The following is an 18,362-nucleotide window of genomic DNA, read 5'->3' as shown; positions in this document are numbered from 1 at the left end:
GACAAAATTTGGACTAGACCCATAATTGAATAGAAATGGAACTGAGCTAGTTCCAGAATTAAGTCACAAGACAAAGTTTGTGTGTTCATTCAATCCCCATAATTAACTACTTGCTGTCTTAATCCCTTCTCTGCTACAACTTTCACTTCTATTAACAGGTTAGGTCCCTAAAGGATTGGTTGCTTTTACTCTCAGAGTACTAGGGATAATCTTGTATCTGGCTACATTTCTAAATCCAACCAATATACTTCCCCTTAACAGTCAACTAATAGACTTGCTTTTTTAGTTTAAAAAAAAATGTCCTCAAATATTGTAACAATATCAGTAGTTTCAAATCATTTTCTCCACAAGCCTAGGGTCTTGCATATACATCTTTGTGTTGTAGAATTGTTAGTACTGTATTGAGAAGGGTGACAGAGAGTCCAATGTGGGGGAGGACTGAACACAAGCCTAAAGAACAATAGTAGTATGCATGTGAGGAATACATAAGGCTGAGACAACTCATAACTCTAGAACCCCAAGGACTTAATGTCCTTATTTTCTCTGCAGGAGCTTTCTGAAGTTTTCTGTGGGTTCTGATGTATGTGATGGGTACTTGTTCAGAAAGGGTATGGCATCTCAGCTGTTTGGGCCAATCTACGTTTAGACTAGATCAAACAAATTCTTCAATTCAGAAGTTAACTCCTTATCTAGCTAGAATGCTTCTGAGCTACCCCAGGCAGGTCACTCCTATTTGTTAAAGTTGGCCCTGCAGGTCACATATCCCCTGAACTCTTCTCAGAGCACAGAGTATCTGAGAATTCATTGATCTCCCTCTTTGATAGGCAGCTGTAGTCTTCAATCAATCAATATTTATTAAGGGAATACTATGTGACAAGTACCACCTCTACTTTTACTGAATATTACAGTGGTGTGTGTATGGAGGGGGGAGGGGGAGCAGATTACCAGGTAAATGTTATAGTCTTCTTTTTTCAGAAAGGGCAATTTCTCTTAGTGTGGGATTGTCAGATTCCCCTCCTTTTTCATTCCTTCAGAGTTTCTGATATTTGTTACCCTCAGAGAGAGGGTAAAAAAAAGTATAGCTCCTCTTGTTCAAAATCATTCCTGATTCATTGGTGAATTCCTTCAGTGAGGTTCTTCAGCTTTCTTTATGTGAACTAAGTATATGCTCTGGATTTCACTTGGCTCTTAAAGCATATGACTGACTGGGGACAAATATATGGAAGCCTTTAGTACTCAGGAATAAGTCCATTGACTCTGACTTTTCTGTATTTGATTGCACTATTCTGGCCCTTTCTAAGATGTATAGTAGAATGCTTCTTCAGCCTTTCCTTCTACATTTTAATGTCTCTGTTAGTACCTCTTAAGTCCTTCTGCTTTGTTGTTCAGATCAAAATATGCATCCTGGGAGGGATATGAAAGACAACTGTTAAATTTTCAATGTGAGCATTTAATCCTCAGAAATTCACAAAGATTATACAAATCTAGGCATGATTTATTGTTTTTGTTGATTGTTAAGAAGTTAATGGAGCAGATGTTAATAATATATTTGCAGAAAGCTGGTAAAATATTTAACAGTGCACCTCTCACCACATATGTAAAATAGTCAGGAAGGAAAGGGGGTAAGAGAATTGGAGCTAGGAAAGATCTAAGCTCAAATTCTACCTCAATTATTATCTTTGTGATCCTGAGCAATTTTCTTAAGTCCATTTGTGTTAGTTCTTCATCTGTGTAATGGGGAATAATAGCACTTCACAGAGTTGTTATGAAAATCAAATGAAATAGCATATGTACAATGCTTTGCAAACCTTAAAGCTTACATGCTTTTATTATTATATGTGTAAATTGTTTTTTTTATTTTAATATGCTATATAAGTAAAAACTATGATTTATTATTATACTACAATGCCTTTACAAGCATGTTATCATAGCAGAATATAGGAGTAAAACAGGAATTGGTAAGCAGAGAACTTAGACTAATAGAATGAGAGTTTTAGCAGTGATGTGGAGTAAGACATGTTAAGAGATTATAAATTAAAGTAATGAAAGCCTCAAGCAATTGGGCTCCTCTGAATGGTAAAAGAAGGCAAAAGTTCAGAATGACATCTTAAAGAGTTGGCAGCATCATTAGTGACCAGAAATGATGAAAGAACTTCATCTCAGGACAGGGAACTATTTGCTCTTTGCTTTATTTTACAAGTACATAGCCTTTGGCCCAAAAGCACTGGTTTGTAATCACCATCATAACTACAGTCAGAAATTATAGGTATTCTCTGTTCATGCTTAGAAAGTCCAGGGAGAAAGTATTAAAATTACTGGGAAGTTCAGTTTAATTCAACAAACAGTTATTAAGTACCTATTGTATACTGAATATTGCATAGTTAGGATAGATATAAAGTTTAAATAAAACACACTACCTACTCTTCTGGGATTGACATTTTTAGTAGAGGCATATGACCACATATAAATAATTTTACAAAATAGCTTCTTATACAATAATAATGTGCTATATTTATAAATGTTTTAAGGTTTGCAAAGCTCTTTATATTCATTTGAGCCAGTCAATACCCTGTGAGTTGTCTTATAGATATTATTATCCCCATTTTCCAGATAAGGAAACCGAGGCTAAGAGTGGCCAAGTGATTTGTCCATGATCACTTACTTAGCTAATAAGTGTTAGATGCAATATTTGAACCCCAGAAACCCCTGAGTACAAGACCATGATTCCTTTTTTTTCCTGAGGCAATTGGAGTTAAGTGACTTGCCCAGAGTCACACAGCTAGGAAGTGTTAAATGTCTGAGAACAGATTTGAACTCAGTTCCAATTTCAGGGCTGGTGCTCATCCACTGCACCAACTAGCTGCTCCCATGATCCCTTTATCTACACCATGTTGTCACTCAAATAGATTTGACCTTTAGTAACCATATAGCTGGTCCACCTATGGGTTAGACCACAATAGCTTTATGTGTTCTGTAAAAAGGAATAGGTCAAATAAAATAAATGATTACAAACTGAACCAAGCCGCAATTGAAATATATGGTCCAATATGCCCTTTGCAAATGAGTTATTTTTCCTTTTCAATTGTTTTAAATGTCATTATTCTTGAGATTGGTTTTTGAAAAGTAAATTTAATTAGTTTTGTTTTCCTACATTTTTTTAAGACACTGGGGAGTGCTTATTTTTCTGTTATTGAATGCCTAAAAAAGTTGAAACTATTATGCTTATATTAATGCTTATATACTAATGAAGCCTCACTAATAATAGGATTGACACAGGTGAAGACAGAGAACAGAAAAATAGAATTAAATGACCTCTCTAAGACAGATCCAGCATATTTCCTTTCACAAAGTAGATACCTAGGAAATAGTTATTAACCAGCATTGGATTGAATATTAAAACTTCAGCTTTATAAAATAATGAAAATATCACAAGAGTTGGGAGGAGGAGCCTAGAAACATAAGCCCATGATGTCACTGGTCTTCTGAATACAAAAAAATGAATAACAACCACAGAAGCATCTTGAAATTTCGCCTTAGAAGCTATTGATTAGTTGATTACATTAAGAGTCATGAAAAAAATTGTCATCTTGGGAAACAATCTTCCCTAATTCTTGAGAAAAGTGACTGTGGGAACATCAACCACATGTTATAAGGAGAGAGTGGAGTCTTGGTTTCATTAGTTTGGAACAATGGTTCCCATTTGGTGGTTTTCAAATCCCTTAGGAGATCCACATGATGGTTTGTACTTTGTTTAAGTCATTTTTCAGTGGTATCTGACTCTTCATGACCCCATTTGGGGTTTTCTTGGCAGAAATACCAGAACAGTTTGCCATTTACTTTTCCAGTTCATTTTATAGATAAGGAACTGAGGCAAACAGTGACCTGACCAAGGTCACAAAGTTAGTAAGTGTCTGGAGACCAAATTTGAACTCTTAAAAATGAGTCTTTCAGACTCCGGATTCAGCATCATCCAGCTGCACTCTGTTAATGGCAAAGACTTTACTGGTACTTTAAATAATAAATAATTATAAAGAATGATATGAATTGTATATTGAATTACCCTATATATTTGTATTTTGTATTTGTATATGTATTTGTAATTGTGTATCGTATAATTTTGTAAATATGTATTTGTATATTTATATCATAGATACAAATATGTATTACTGTGTGAATATGTATTTGTATAATTGCATCACACAATACTAATATGTATTATATAATTGTGTAAATATATATTTGTATAACATAATACAAATATGTATTGTATAATTGTGTAAATATTTATAATTTTATATTGAATTATCTTATAAATTATACTTTGTTATTGTTGAAAGGAATTTGTGATTCCCAAATCACATGTCTAGGGAATCCCAAAGAGAAGAAATTCCCTTTACTGATGCAAGTTGGCACTTCCTCTGTAACTTACAGTTTTAAGGAATTTCTCAAAGCACAGAAAGAATAACCAACTTCCCCAGGGTCATACAGTCTATTTATGACAGTGGTGGTATCTTCTAGGATGACTCCATCTACTATACTACACTGACTTTCAGTTGTGACATACCTTTTCAGAGAAGAGATGAGAGAAATATGTGCTGTTCTAGAAATCTAAAGGGCAGGGGTTAAAAACAAAAATAACTTCACATGAAAAGTTTTGAAATCCATTGAAACCAGGAAGACAGTAAACTGCTCAAAGATAATAAATGCTATAAACTTCAAAAATCAAAATGCCAAGACTTAGGCAAGCATAATAATTCATATCAGGAATAGTCTAAAGGGAAAAACAGATTCACAAAAATAAAAGGGTCAACTGAAAATACCATATATTCCGACTGTGGTTGAGGAATTTGGCATCCTATAGACAAAACATCTGGATAGCCCCCCCCCTTTGCATCCAGATGTTTTGATGCCATGTAGTCTGTGACTAATTTATACAGTCTGATTGACTAATCAATAGACTTCTCAGCTTGACTCCATTATTTTACCAAACAGGTCTTCTCATCACTCATTGTTCAAAGTTTGGAAATGGAAACAGGTCAGATTTCACAAGGGACAAGCTGCCTTATGAATGGTTATTGTATGACTCACAGAGGAACAAGCAACATTTGTTGCCGTTGAAAAAAGCATTGGACTTGGAACTTGAAGAGCTGGGGTTTGATTTCAACCCTCCATATTTACTAAATAAATAACAGTGGAGTTCTGTGGTCCTCAGTTTCTTCATCTATAAAATGGAGCTATTGTTGACATCCATTCAGTATTAATTAAGCACCTGCCATATGCTAAGCACTATACTTGCCATGTATTGACTATGTACCTTTTACTCTGTCAAGGTTACTATGAGGAAAACATTGGGAAAATACTAAAGAGCTGCCTTTTTTTTTTAACATAGAAAACATCCATGTGAGAACTCTTTCCACCAGCAGACAGGAGCTTATGACTGATTTAATAAATAACTCTTAGGGATTTGTTTGAGGAACATACAAATTTGATGAGTTGCCAAAGGTCAAACAATAAATGTCAAAGTCAGAATTTGAATGCAAGATCCTGCTGTTCTTCACTATTCCAAGTTACCTCTCACACAGTAGATATTTAATCAATGCTTATGGGACAGAATTGAATAGGAAAACAATGAACCATTCAACTAGGATCTTATAAAGGAGAGACCTAGGATTACTCCAGGAACACAATAAACAGACTTTTACTAATTAATGTTACTGAAACCTTCTACAAGTGTTATCCACCCCATCCTACCCCAGTTAGAAATTGTGCTCCTCTGTATTCTGATGGAAGTGGATTTCTTTGACAAAGAGATCTAACTCAGTTTCAATTGATCAATGATGGACAGAAGCAGCTACACCCAAAGAAAGAACACTGGGAAATGAATATGAACTGTTTGCATTTTTGTTTTTCTTCCCCGGTTATTTTTACCTTCTGAATCCAATTCTCCCTGTGCAACAAGAGAACTGTTAGGTTCTGCACACATAGATTGTATCTAGGATATACTGTAACCTATTTAACATGTATAGGACTGCTTGCCATCTGGGGGAGGGGGTGGAGGGAGGGGAAAAATCGGAACAGAAGTGAGTGCAAGGGATAATGTAAAAAATTACCCTGGCATGGGTTCTGGCAATAAAAAGTTATTAAAAAAAGAAAAGAAATTGTGCTCCTCAAAGGCAGGGACTATATTTGCTATTTGTTTTCTCAGCATTCTTTGCCTCATTTCTTAGCTAGTCTTAATCATTGATTGAGTATTTCTCTAGTCAAATGAGTCTTGTTGAAGACTTTAGCTTACAAAGGTCAAGGTTTCCCATTGCATCCAGGGTTATCTCCAATTATTATGTTCTATATTTTGTCACTGTGTCCAGAAGGTTCCAGGAGGAGAAAGTGAGATTGGTGACTTTGTGCATCCCTCTATCACTTAAATCCAATTCATTTGAAGTCATGGCATCACCTTCCTGATGCCATAGTTCTCTTAGAGAAAGACAAAAACAACAACTTAGTCCAGTACTTTTTACATAGTTCTCCTGGGCTCCAGTCCTCACTTTTTGGACTTCACCACCTCTTTGGCAGTACACTCTCAGTCTGGAGACACCTATGCACTGTGAGCTTCTCTCCTGATTGGTGAGCCCCTACCCTAGACCACTATCTCACAAGGATGCCCAGGCTATGCTCACTTTGCACTCCCTCCACTCCTTACTTTCCAGATTTTTCTGCCTCCTCATCAGCAACCTTGTCTGTTCTCCCATATCCTCCCCTTTATGTACAGCCTTCCTGCTATTAGAATATGGTCTCTGAAAGGGCAGAGAAAGTGTTTTTGCTAATATTTTTTCTCCTCAGTGCCTAGCACAGAGTAAGCCAAAATAAATTCCCCCCCCTTTCTGTCTTTTTTCTCTATCTCTCCCCCCTCCTCTTTAATGCTTTCTCATTCGTTCAGAACCTATGCATGGTAACCCAGCTTATTTATAATTTCTATCTTTTCTGTTCCCCTAATTAAGATTAAGTCCATTTAGTAGGGACTGTCTCTAGCTCATTTGGCTTGGATGAATAAAAGGCAAATTGCCATTGTTCTGTTTAAAAGACAAATCAGATTCTCTCAGTTCAACCTTGAGTAATTTCTGGCTTCAGTTATATCTTTATTTCTTACCATTTCCTTTTCAGCTAATGCATGACCCTAATAAATTATAACTCTAATTGGGGTGTTTTCTTTGGCAGCTCAAAAATAGAAGTAATGGGGGAGGTCTGGGGAAGTGATCTAATGGGCTCTTTTGTTTTTCTTGACAAGACATCTCTTAAAATTTAGAAGTTAAATTGCAGGCTATAATTACAAACCCTCCCCTATTTGACAACATCTGTACTAAATGCCTGTACCCTTTTTGTGTGTGAAAGTTATCGTATCAAACATAGGTAGACAAAATTAGTATGTGCCTACATTAAATATGTCGGTGTGCAAAGGAGACTTAGGAGCAACAAAAGCTCCACAAAACTGTTTTGTTTTCCTATATGGGTTTCCTTTATAGCCCATACTATCAAATCACTCAACGATTGCTTAATAGCATATAATGTGACTACTATATGCAATCTTTTATCCAATTCAATAAGATCAGTGGAAGGAACCCTGTATTTAAAGTTAGAAGGTCTGTATCAGAGTCTGGGTTATAAGGCAAATCAATGAACCTCACTTCAGTCTCAAGATCCAAAAAATAGGTCCAGCAATTTTTATACTAGATTACTTAAACAGTTTCTTGAGGAAAGTGCTTTGCTAGTAAACATAAAGCATTTAAACATAAGCAGATGTGAGCCTACATTTTAATTAATTAGCTAATAGGATTGTTGTGGGAATAAATGTGTATGAAGCACCTAGTATGTGCCAGCATAAAGACTGTAAAATGCTTTGTAAAATGAAAAAAGTAAGTGTCACTTATTATTGCTATAGATGGGCAGAATGGTTTGGGAAAAGGAGTGGTGAACTTGAAGGTAGAATATCAGAATTCAAATCTTTGTAGAGTTGCTTTAGTCATGTCCAACTCTTTGTGACTCCATTTGTAGTTTTATTAGCAAAGATCTTGGAATGATTTGCCATTTCCTTCTCTAGCTTATATTACAGATGTGGAAACTGAGGCAGATATGTTTAAATAACTTGCCCAGATGTGAATTCACATCTTCCTTTCTCCAGGCCTGGCACTCTATCCACTGTATCACCTAGTGGTCCTAGAATATCAAAATTCAAATCTAGAGTCTACAAAACATTGATTATTTATCACTTTGTTTCTCCAAACCACAGTTTGTTATTGTATTTTATCTCTAAAAGATACAATATCTGGAAAAGATACAATAATACTTATACAATCTGCTTCATAGAGACAGAATGGTATAGTGCGTGGTCTGTGTGACTCTGGGCAAGTCATTGAAATTGTTCTTGTACTTCAGGGCCAGACTTCCTGAGGACTTGATTACTAAGTCATAGATCCTGGTGACTTAGTAGAAACAGTTCCCACTGCAGGAGGGATGACATATTCCTTCGGAGGGTGAGATGAGATAACACAGGTGGAGAGTAGTTGAAGAATTGCTGTGGTTTGGTGGAAAACATACTGATGCCAAACTATAAGCCTTGGGGTCCTGGGGCCCCGAGGTCCCGCCTTTCTCAATACTAGCTGTCTTTTCTTGAGCAAAACTTTCTCACCTATTCTGAGGTTCCTCTTCTGCAAGATGAGGGGGTTGCTTATATTAGCTGGTATCTCAAATCTCTTCTAGTCTTTACAGTATGCAATCCCAAATCTAGACCATTTTTACTATAATCCAGAAACCTGGGGAATATTTGTTCACTTTTTTTTAAATCAATACACATACAATTTCAAAAACACAATACTTTCCTTGTTAGTACAAATTGTGTAATAGAATGAATATTCGAGAGCATAGCAACGAATATTTACATTTGGAAGGAACTTGGAGGTAATCAAGTCCAACCTCATCATTTATTTATTTATTTTTCAACTAAATAATTTCAATTCCTTACACATTGAAAAAAGAAAAAAAAAAGCCCTCGTAAAAATATGCAGTCAATCGAAACAAATCCCCATATTGTCAATGGCCAAAAATGTATCTCATTCTTTATCTAGAATGTATCACCTCTCTGTCCAGAGGAGGGCCAACATTTTCATTTTACAGATGAGCAAACCGAGGCCAGAAAGATTAAGTGATTTTTCAGAAGAGGCACCGGCATTAAGTAGATAATGAAAGAGGAGCCGACTCTTACCTCCTATTGAATTCCTTGGAGAAAGGTCCTCACTTCATTATAGGAAGTGAGGATGATGGATTAAGAATTGGGAGGGACTTCCAAGATCACCTAGTCTGATACCCCTCTCCATTTTATAGATGAGAAAGCTGAGGCCAGTAAGTAAATAAGACCCTGTAATAGCAGAAGCAAACTTTAAATCCAGGTTTCCTAGATCCCAGGGTCGGCGTACTTCGCACTGCACTAGCAATGACGGTTTCCAGTGCGCTTGCCTGTGTGAGTTTGAGGAAGAGTCAGAGCAGGCTGGTAAATAAAGTCTTGGGGGAATCCGGACCGAGTAAAGCAAATAGCAATTAAAATCTACGCAGCGGGGAGAGCAGGAAGAAAACTGAGCCAAGGCAATGAATGGAAATGCAAACACTGAGGAAGGAATGGCCGCCTCGGTAAAGTGTGTGCAGTTGGTGGTGCCCGCCAGTCGAGGAGGAGTCTTTCTCACCCAGGCACCTCACCCCCCAGGTCCATAAGTGTGTGGGGTAGCGTATCTCCCTCCGTAACCGCATGTGCAAGCACACAAAAAAGCGCGCCCCAAAACACATACAAATTGTCCCACACCTGGGTGGATGGTGTATGTGTTTATGTAAAGATTAAATGAATATAAAAGGCCCGATTGTTTTGCCTTAGTGTGTTGGTGAACTTTGATGGGACCTAGTAAAACCCAGCACATTTATTACCGTGATGAATTGCTCCTGTGGGAGTCATTTCCCTGCCCTCTCGGCCGGAGGTATGAAGCTGGAGTGACAGAGCTGGGGAAGAGAGGCTCTCGACAATAGGTACTGTGACTTCAAGAAGCCCGGGCTGGCCCCGAGCGGGGTGGGTGGTACAAGCATCAGTCGAGAGCAGCACATAACTCAGCCCGAAGTGATGGATTTCTCTGGAATGTGGAAATAACAAAGGGGGGCTGGGAGGGAGCGCGAGAGCACATTATGAGAGTGGAGGGGGATCGGCCAAGATGCTGAGGATTTTTTTATGTCAACAGATTCTGCTATTCAAAAGCCACACGTGCCTGGTGAGTTTCCTGATCGAATCCAGGGCTTCGCTAAATAACCCAGCCATATTTCCCAAACCAGACTCTACAGGGTGATTGGCCGATTGGATCAATTAGAAAACAATTAGCTTTTCACCTTTTCCTCTCGCTAAGGGTGCTTGTGGGGATGGGGGAGGCACAATTTTAAGAAAACATCAAAAATCTCGGCCTGTGGTTTCCTCCTAAAGTCGCCCAGCAAACAGATGAATTCGGGGGAGAATTAGTGCTAAAGTAGTTAAAGCTGTTAGTCTGTTTTTCAGGCATGGACGTTTTGTCTCATATTTCATTTCATTCTTAAAGCTTGGAAGGAACCTTAGATAGCTTGTTGACTAAAGGTTCTTAATTTGTTGTTGTTGTTGTTGTTATGAATAGAACCCTTTGTGGATCTGGTGAAACCTATGGATGCTTTCTTATAATAATGGTTTTTTTTTTTTTTTCTTTTATTTTCTTGAGCAAAACCTTCTCACCTATTCCAAGCTTCCTCTCCTGCAAGATGAGAGGGTTGGCTTAGAATAAGCTGGTATCTCAAATCTTTTTCTTTTCAAAACATATGCATGAATCATTTTTCTACATTGGCTCTTGCATAGCCTTGTGTTTCAGATTTTCCCCTCCTTTCCCCCATCCCCTCTCCTAGATGGCAAACAATCCAGTATATGTTATACATGTTAAATATATGTTAAACCCAATATGTGTGAACATATTTATACAATTCTCTTGTTGCCCAAGAAAAATCAGATCAAAAAGGAAAGAAAATGAGTAAAAAAAAAACAAAATGCAAGCAAACAATATCAAAAAGAGTGAGAATGCTTATATTGTGAACTATTTAGAATAATGTTTTTAAATTAATCAGATAAAATACCTAGGATTACAAAGGAAACCAATTCCTTTGGAATACAGTCATCAAGACATTAAAAAAAAAAAATACAAACACACTCAAGTTCATAGACTCCAGATTAAGAACATCTGAAATTTTAAGCCATTCTTTTCATTGTATAAATGAAGAAATTAAGTCCCAGAGAAGTGAGGGGGTCTGCCTAAGATCACAGAGGTGAGTCACAGAATCTCAACCAAAATCTTAAGAGCTAAAGTCCAATGAGAAAACTTTAGTTTTCTATTTATTTGATGGGTTCTAGATGTGTGTGTATGTGTCTGTAACATCTTAAAAGACCAGAAACTCAACTTGGAAAAACAAAGGGCACTCAGGGTAAGTCATTAACAATCTCAGTGCTTTGAGTTACTGGGACCAAAATTGACAGTGGAGAAAGGGCACCTGTGCCTGAGGTAGTCAATACATACCATACAAAGAAGCAGCAAGGTGGTGCAGTGGGCAGAGAACTGGGCCTGAAGGCAAGAAGACTCTTCTTCCTAAGTTCAAATCCAACATCAGACACTTACTAGTTGTATGACTCTGGATAAGTCACTTAACTGTTTGCCTCGGTTTCCTTATCTGTAAAATGAGCTAGAGAAGGAAATGATAAACCACTCCACTACCTTTGCCAAGAAAATGCCAAATGGAGTCACAGAGTCAACACAACTGAAAAAATGAGTGAGCAGTAATTCATATCTACATGAAGCTCTTTTCATCAAAATAAATAAATAAATAGTGCTTATGTAATGATTCTTCTCATAAAGAGAAACTGACTTCCAACTAACAATGAATGACTAATGTTGGAGTTGAATAGAACTCAAATCTAGAGTTCTTGTACTTTCCCAACCCATGCATTTATGGGTGTCCCCCTGGGCTAGCTCTCCATTGTCATCAACCACTCCCCTCATCAACACCTCCCTTTCCCCAGTTTGATTTACATGCTTCTACTCATCTCCTACTATGGCTTTTTTCTCTTCTGCACTACAATCCATCAGGGTCAGCCTCTTCCAGCCTTTCAAATATAACTGATCTAATAAACTCATTCATTATGACTGTGTACTAATGGGAAAAATTTACTGTGCAAGAACTCTGTCTGAGCTCTATTCATCAATACTAGTCATATGCTGTTGGTTGCATATGGATTTCCATTCATTCATTTTTCAATTGTGTTAACTCGTGACCCTATTTGATGTTTTCTTGACAAAGATACTAAAGTGATTTATCATTTCCTTCTCTAGCTCATTTTACAGATAGGGAAACTGAGGCAAACAGCGCTAACTGATTTGCCCAGGGTAATGCAGCTAGTAGGTGTTTGAGGCTTGAACTCAGGAGATATCTCCCTATCTGCAGATCTGGTGCTCTATCCATTGCCATTCAGCTGCTCTGTAGCGCTCTCTCTCTCTCTCTCTCTCTCTCTCTCTCTCTCTGTGTGTGTGTGTGTGTGTGTGTGTGTGTGTGTGTGTGTGTGTGTGAGTGTGTGTATTCCATGCTCAGTTTGAAAGTTCTTTAGAGAAATCTTGAGAGTTTCTTTGTATGGCTTATTCTGATCACTTTGTAAAGGTTCGTCTCATATGAATCCTCCATAAAATAATCATTCATTTGGCAATCAACACGGTCATCATATATACATATACCTATTCTGCTTGCCTCTGCATTGTACATCTGTAACTCTTCAGTCCCATTAAATGTAGACTAAAGAGATATTCTGACTGAATAGGTCCACAGTAACCATAATTCTTACACTAAATGGAGAAGTAGCAGAGTTAGAGCCACATTACTTCTTATGAACCTAAAAAGCCTGGGACTTCCCCAGACCTTCCTCTGGTAGAGTAGAGTGAATAAACCATAATTTTTTCCACAATTCCTCAGAAGACTTCTCACCCTGGAAGGTGCATCTGCTTTACATCCTTCTCACCTTCCTTCACCACTATGGTCCCCTCTTCTGACTGGTGAATTCCTTCTGGAACTTTCATTTTGAGGACGTAGTCAGGCCAGCCATGCTTATTTCTTGACTATTATCTTGGCTCCATTCTTGAAATTCCAGATTTTTCCACCTTGCTCACCATATGATATAAAAACAAAGCCTTTGTAACTTTTATACACATAGTCAAGCAAAACAAATACCACACTGGCAGTATCCAAAAACATGTATCTCATTTTGCACCCTGAATCCCTCATCTCTCTGGCAGAAAGTAGATGGAATCTTTACCACTGGACCTCTGAAAGAATTGTGGCTGGTCATTGCACTCATCAGAGTTCTTAACTCTTATCAAAATATCTTTACTAAATTGTTGTCCTTCTGCATCAGTTAATAAAAGGCTTTCTAGTTTTTTTCTGAAACCATTTCTTTTGTCGATTCTTATGGAACAATAGTATTTCATTACATGCACATATACTTTAATCTTTTCAGCCACTCACTGATTGATTGGCAACTTTTAGCTTCCAGTTCATTGCCACTATAAAAATAAACTGCAATAAATATATTTGTACCATATAAGTAATTTTCTTCCCAGGTCTTTTTGGAGACATACAGTAGTGGTATCACAGTAATAATGGTATTACTGAGTCAAAATATATACAGTTTAGTTATCTGGATATAGTTGTAAAAAGATTTCCAGAATCCCTCATCAAATTTAAGTTGGGGAAGTGGAGGACTGAATCTTGGTCGTATTTCTAAAAATCATAAAACTTTATTCCATTTTAGAGATTAGCATCTCAAGCATAGATTGAGGGCTTAACTCAACTCTGCAGAATTACTTTTTAAATTCACTTTAAGAAGATTCTTCCTTCATGCCTCATTCCTATTTTCTCCAATCCAACCAATGCACACAGATGCTTTCCACTTTTGTTCAGCACTGACAATTTGGGATTTGTAGTCTTGGCACATATAATCCTGCAGATGGAAATAGTCAGACTCACGGACCTTCCCAGTATGTCTGGTAACCTGAGACAATGTAACTTTAAGGCAGAAATTCCTAAATATGTCTTTGTGACATTCACAAAGCGTCTCTCCAGTCATCTCAAAGCAAAATTTATTTGAATTGTCTTCACATTTCTAAAATAAAGGTGTGCAATACAACCCTTCCAGAAGGAGTCTTTGTAGCCCTTAAACAAACAGGGTAAGGTGTAATTGCAGGAGGAGTCATAGAAATGTCATAGTCAATAGCTAACACCTTATTATAGATGTATTGTGAATTCCTCCTATTCTTAGTAATATAATCATTCTCAAATAATACCTCCAAGCCATTTGAATGGATGGGGTCACCCTTCTCCCACTTAGCTTTCAGTACAAAAAAGTTCCTCAATTGGTCAAAAAACTTTGACTAATTAGGGACAAATTAGAAATGTAGTAGCTGATAAACTGTGTCAGGTGGACTGTGGAAGGCAAATATGAAGGGTATTCATGGATAAAAATTCACCTGGTTCCAAATTTTAGGGAAAACATGCCCAAAGCCACACATGTCTTTGGCATTGCACCATGTCTTTTGATGATGGTATCATGCTGTACATTCCAAGTCTGTTTCCTGTTAGCCACTACTTTATGCAAGCTTTCTCCTGGTCATCCTGTAGTGCCTCTTCTTATCTAAATGTCAAATATCTGATGCTTCATACTGGCTGTTGAATCTTTGCTGTCCATTATCTCTCTTTCTTCTGGGCTTTGCTATAGCTTCCTTACAAGAGGAAGAGTAGGTCAAAGTCTCTTTTACCTTAATCCCAGAAAATTAACTCTTTTATTTTTGGAAGGCAGTTGGGGTTAAGTAACCTGCCAAGAGTCACACAGTTAGGAAGTATTAAGTATTTGAGGCTGAATTTGAACTTGGATCCTCTTAACTCCACAGCTAGTTCTCTATCCATTGAGCCATCTAGATCCCCTGAGAATCAACTCTTTAAGAAACTGAAATTATTATTAAAAACCAATTCAAGGAGCAGCTTGGTAGTGCAGTAGATAGAGCACCAGCCCTGAAGTCAGAAGTACCCGAATTCAAATCTGGTCTCAGATTTGAATACTTCTTAGTTGTGTGACCCTGGGCAAGTCATTTAACCCCAATTGCCTGAGCAAAAAACAACAATTCATATAGAGGGATAGAAGTTTCCAGGGTTTTTTTCCCTTTCTATTTCCTCATATAAAAGCTGGGCCAAAACAGTCTGTAAAGACAGGGTTGATGATGAGACTGAGTTAATATTCTCCTCAATCTTAGATGGGACCCCATCCAACTGGAAGAGCTTAGTTCCAAGTAAAGAATAAAGACCATCTTTTCTATGTGAATTCTGGCTCATTGTTTAACTGAAGAAGTGATCTGGATGAAGAATAAATCCTTTTGTATAGATTGCTGGAGGGGTAATGATCTATCTGGGTGTGGAGATGAGACTCTTTGTCCAAGAGTGACAAAATCAGTCTGTTGCTCTCCCTCCAATCCCTTATTAGAATAAGCCCATCTTTCATTATAATATTCATTCTCTCATTAATTGTTAAATAATCAGAGTTGATTTCTACTTGATAGGAACTCCCACTTTTCTAAGGATATATAAATGTTCAGTGCTCCCAGGATTGTCTTTGGCTTTGACAATGCCAGTGACTTCATTTTATTGATGATTTGCTAATCATAATTAATAAAATTATTATTCATTATACAGAAATTATGTTTCTTGGACTTCTCATCCATCATAAAAGGTAGGTCAGGCTCTCACCTTATTCATCAGACCAGGAAATTTTTGTTGCTTCTTTCCCTCCACAAGGAAAGGTATCGAGCAGTCTCTTCTTCCAGTCTCTTTTGAAACACAGACTACCTAAATAGACCATTAGAATCCAAAGCTATTTATTTTGTCTTTAAACTAACTTTTCTTGTAAGGAGCATCAAATTTATATATCTATCTAGTTTAGGGTTAGAAAGTCCCCTTTATTTCCCATCAGATTGACAACCTGACACTCTCATATAATTTCATGCTGCTTTTCTCATCTTTTTTATATTGTTCTTTTAAAAAAAATATATCATGTAATAGTATTTTATTTTTCCAAATACTTGTAAAGATAGTTTTCCACATTTACCTTTGAAAAACCTTGTGTTTCAATGTTTTCTCCCTTTTCTTCCCCCTCCCCTTTCTCCAAAACAGCAAACAATCCAATATAAAGTAAGCAATTCTTCTAAATATATTTCTGTATTCATCATACTGTGCTAAAAAATCAGATCAAAAAGAAAAACAAGAACAACAACAAAAGGATGAAAATGCTATGTTTTGATCCACATTCAGTCTCCATAGTTTTCTCTCTGGATGTAGATGGTACTTTCTATCACTAGTCTATTGGAATTATCAAGCTGCTTTTCAACAAGCTGCAAGGTCTTTTTGAGTCTGAAGCACTCTGTTTTTCCTAACTCCTCTAAGATTCTTTGTGTGAATATAGAAACTCCCATCCCTAGAAATGAATAAGAATTTGAGTAAGTATAAAGAAAAAAAGCTAAGTTTAGAAGACAAAGTCATTACCTGCTTTCTGGTCCACCTATTTTTATTATTTATACATCAACTCGGCAGAATTATTTTTCCTACATATCTATAGGAGTGTGTGTGTGTGTGTGTATATATATATATATATATATATATATATATATATATACACATAAATGTGACCCATAAGAAACCTTCAGGGGCTTGTGCTGATCTACACAATCCATACAATCAGTGAACATTTATTAAGTGCTATTACATGCCAAGCACTCTGCTGAGAGCAAGGATACAGAAAGAAGCAAAGGACAATTCCTGGCTTCAAGGAATTCACAATTTAATAAAGGTGAGATAGGAGATAATATCAGAAGTCACAATTGGCTTAATAGTCATTTGTTTTGGGTTATAGAATTGCTCCTACCCCCATATACCTGGGAAGCTCGTTTGATACAGTTAGATTCCACTGGTATTTCATCACTGATGAACCCCAGCTCCAGTTAAAGCCAAATCAACTCTTATCTATGAGAACCGTCTGACACAAGCTCTATTGTCACTCCTTATCATTTTACCCAATGATTAAATAATAGGAATAATTGAAAGATGTTCCTGAAATCAATATCTTCTGAAGATGTTAATGATTCTTCTAGGAGAAAATAATTTAAAGAGAGCTTAAATAGCTGTGTATTCTAATTATCAGTCCCAATATTCTGGAGATGCAAAAGGGTGTGGCCCTTAAAGAAGAGGCTCTGGGATAAAAACAAGCTCTAGGGACTGTGGAGGATTTGGGGGTTCATGTGAAATAGACCCTGACTGGTCAAACTTCCTGGCCCAAGTAAGTCTGACTTTGGATTGTATTTCTACCTTTTGAAAGTCAAACTAGCACTTCTAAATATTGGGAATTGAGTATCCTCTTCTCTATGTCTCTGGACTAAGGTCCATTTAAAATATGGCTCAAGATTCCATAAAATCTGCACAGAAACCTGAAAAATTCCTCTACTTAAAAATTATTATCCATTTGTTATGAAATTTTATTGTGTCACAAGCACTCTAGTCTATTGAGAATTTGGGGTTTATAGTTATCAGTAGTGGTTGTTTAATCATTTAATGATGTCCAACTCTTCATGACCCCATTTGGGTTTCTGGGATTTTTTTTGGTAGAGATATTGGAATGGTTTACCATTTCTTTCTCTAGCTCATTTTTATAGATGAGGAAACTGAAGCATACAGGGTTAAGTGGCTTGCTTTGGGTCACTCATATATTAGGTGTATGAGGCCAGATTGGAATTCAGGAACCTGAGTCTTCCTAACCCTAGGCCTTGCATTATATTCGCTGTGTTACCTAGTTGCAAAGTTGCCATCTTAAATGAGCTAATTTGAGAACCAAATTTTATTTCCTTCAATTTCCCATTCATAATAATTCCTTAGTTAAAGTGAAATAGAGTTAAACAATTATTTGGCAAGTTCAATCAACAAAGATATCCATTCGAAAAAATTTATCTAAAAAGAAAAATTCTAGAGTCTTTCTCACCTCCATAGAGTTCTTGGTTATAGTCTTGTTTTAGGGAATTCCTTAAAATCCATTTTAAATATTAAAAATTCCCCACGTTATCAAAGAGATTTGATTATAGGATTGCAATGGTCCTTTGAGATTATCCAGGCCATCTCTATTATTTTATAAGAAAAGAAAGTGAAATCCATTGAGGTCAAACAACCTGTTCAAAGTCATAAGTAATAAGAAA

At 36.8% G+C, this 18,362-nt stretch overlaps 1 protein-coding gene across 1 annotated transcript in view; it reads left to right on the top strand.

Moving 5' to 3' along the window:
• The first annotated feature begins 10,138 nt into the window (after nt 1-10,138).
• SCRG1 (stimulator of chondrogenesis 1) overlaps nt 10,139-18,362 on the top strand; it is a 67,234-nt gene continuing 59,010 nt past the window's right edge. Inside the window, exon 1 of the mRNA XM_023505862.2 lies at nt 10,139-10,298. The gene's annotated coding sequence lies outside the window, so the exon portion shown is untranslated. The remainder of the gene's footprint in view (nt 10,299-18,362) is intronic.

The sequence above is a fragment of the Sarcophilus harrisii genome, chromosome 6 (assembly GCF_902635505.1).
Source record: "Sarcophilus harrisii chromosome 6, mSarHar1.11, whole genome shotgun sequence".
NCBI classification, from domain to species: Eukaryota; Metazoa; Chordata; class Mammalia; order Dasyuromorphia; family Dasyuridae; genus Sarcophilus; species Sarcophilus harrisii.
Note: the sequence above shows the minus strand (reverse complement) of the source record. Positions and strands in the feature narration are given on the sequence as shown.